Source organism: Scylla paramamosain, chromosome 40 (genome assembly GCF_035594125.1).
Source record: "Scylla paramamosain isolate STU-SP2022 chromosome 40, ASM3559412v1, whole genome shotgun sequence".
NCBI classification, from domain to species: Eukaryota; Metazoa; Arthropoda; class Malacostraca; order Decapoda; family Portunidae; genus Scylla; species Scylla paramamosain.
The window spans coordinates 13,001,604-13,004,103 of NC_087190.1; the positions used below are offsets into that span (position 1 = coordinate 13,001,604).

Consider the following 2,500-nt stretch of genomic DNA (forward strand, 5'->3'; position numbering starts at 1 on the left):
TGTGTGAGGAAAACTGGCGGACACGACTCAGAACGCCTAACTTCATAGAAGCTGTTTTAGCTAGAGATGAGATGTGAAGTTTCCAGTTCAGATTGAGAGTAAAGGGCAGACCGAAGATGTTCAGTGTAGAAGTGGGGGACAGTTGAGTGTCATTGAAGAAAAGGGGGATAGTTGTCTGGAAGGTTGTGTCGAGTTGATAGATGGAGGAATTGAGTTTTTGAGGCATTGAACAATACCAAATATGCTCTGCCCCATTCAAAAATTTTAGAAAGATCAGAAGGCATGCGTTCTGTGGCTTCCCTGCATGAAATGTTTACTTCCTATGAAAAGACGTGGAAAAGTGCAGGGTGGTATCATCAGCGTAGGAGTGGATAGGACAAGAAGTTTGGTTTAGAAGGTCACTGATGAATAATAAGAATAGAGTGGGTGACAGGACAGAACCCTGAGGAACACCACTGTTAATAGATTTAGGAGAAGAACAGTGACCGTCTACCACAGCAGCAATAGAACGGTCAGAAAGGAAACTTGAGATGAAGTTACAGAGAGAAGGATAGAAGCCGTAGGAGAGTAGTTTGGAAGTCAAACCTTTGTGCCAGACTCTATCAAAAGCTTTTGATATGTCCAAGGCAACAGCAAAAGTTTCACCAAAATCTCTAAAAGAGGATGACCAAGACTCAGTAAGGAAAGCCAGAAGATCACCAGTAGAGCGGCCTTGACGGAACCCATACTGGCGATCAGATAGAAGGTTGTGAAGTGATAGATGTTTAAGAACCTTCCTGTTGAGGATAGATTAAAAAAAACTTTAGATAGGCAGGAAATTAAAGCAATAGAAAGGTAATTTGAGGGATTAGAACTGTCACCCTTTTTAGGAACAGGTTGAATGTAGGCAAACTTCCAGCAAAGAAAGGTAGATGTTGACAGACAGAGCTGAAAGAGTTTGACTAGGCAAGGTGCAAGCACGGAGGCACAGTTTCAGAGAGCAATAGGAGAGACCCCATCACTCATAAGCCTTCCGAGGGTCTAGGCCAGCGAGGGCATGGAAAACATCAATACGAGGGGTCTTAATGGGTGGCATGGAGCAGTCAGAAGGTGGAGGAGAGGGAGGAACAAGCCCTGAATCATTTTTGTATGTTTGTTGTCATTGTGTATCATGAAAACATTTATTTATTTATTTATTTGGCTGATATCTCATTTAAGGGTAATGTCGTTTTTTTTTTTATTTTATTTATTTATTTTTTAAATTTGAAAGAGTTGCTATTTATTTTATTTATTTATTTTTCGTATGTTCGTGTGGGTATTGTCTAGGGAAAGATAATAATGAAAATGAATTAAACAGGGTCTGTCGTATGTCTGGTAATACGTTCTTTTAAGAGTGGAATATTTAAAGAATGATTAAAAGCGGTCATGAAAATGGTAGCCTTAAAGGAACGGTTACATTTCTACCCTATCTGTATGGGGTTACTTTACTGAAATATTTAGTGATTAGATTCATAGTAAAAAAAAAAAAAAAAGTAAAAAATAAATAAATAAACTAAAATAAAATGATAATAATAATAATAATAATAATAATAATAATGATAAATAATAATGAAAAAGAGATCTTGATTTGTATTGTAGATTTGTTCAGGTTTGTGTTAGAGAGAAGGAAACGTTGAATAAAGATAGGCTTCTCTCTCTCTCTCTCTCTCTCTCTCTCTCTCTCTCTCTCTCTCTCTCTCAGCTTTTTACTGAGTCCATAATAATAATGATAATAATAATAATAGTAATAATAATAGTAATAATAATAATAATAATAATAATAACAATAATAATAATATTTCTATTATTATTATTATTATCATTATTATTATTTTATTATTATTATTGTTGTTGTTGTTGTTGTTGTTGTTATTACTATTATTATTATTATTATTATAATTACATGGTTATCATATTATAGCACTTTTCTCCTCTAATGATATACCCGTGAAAGCGTTCTAATAATAATAATAATAATAATAATAATAATAATAATAATAATAATAATGATAATAATGATCAGACACGTTAATTCAGAAATATGGTGCAGTTCCTTTAAGTCAATACTTTTAAATGCTACAACAATGATGAGAGAAAATTGAGATCGTTATTTTAAACTTGAATCACACTGTTATCGTTCTTTAGCATATTGTTTTAATATAATATCGACATTTGGCAGCTCAGCAGCATCAGGTACTCTACAGCTGGGGGAGCGGGAATGCCTCAGTGCCTGGTTGACGGTGGTAGAGGGAGGACGTGTCGCGCGCCGGTCCGTGCTGTACCTTTTTCCCCTCGTTTAGATGAGAACAAGGGTGAATATTTCCAGTCTTTAGTTAACCATTGCCTCGGACTTGTTGGTGGATTAAAGGTTGTTATTGGCAGTGCAGTGTGACGGGATTAGTAAAAAACACGGCGAATTTGAATGTTTTGGGAGTGATAAATATTTTTTTTGTTTTTGTTTTTGTTTTTGTTGTCTTCGTTG

The 2,500-nt window shown here is 35.2% G+C and overlaps 1 protein-coding gene across 8 annotated transcripts in view; it reads left to right on the plus strand.

The window, feature by feature from the left end:
• Positions 1-2,226: 2,226 nt before the first annotated feature.
• LOC135092486 (discoidin domain-containing receptor 2-like) overlaps positions 2,227-2,500 on the plus strand; it is a 245,175-nt gene continuing 244,901 nt past the window's right edge. For all 8 annotated transcript variants that reach the window (XM_063991044.1, XM_063991045.1, XM_063991053.1 and 5 more), the window contains exon 1: positions 2,227-2,330. The gene's annotated coding sequence lies outside the window, so the exon portion shown is untranslated. The remainder of the gene's footprint in view (positions 2,331-2,500) is intronic.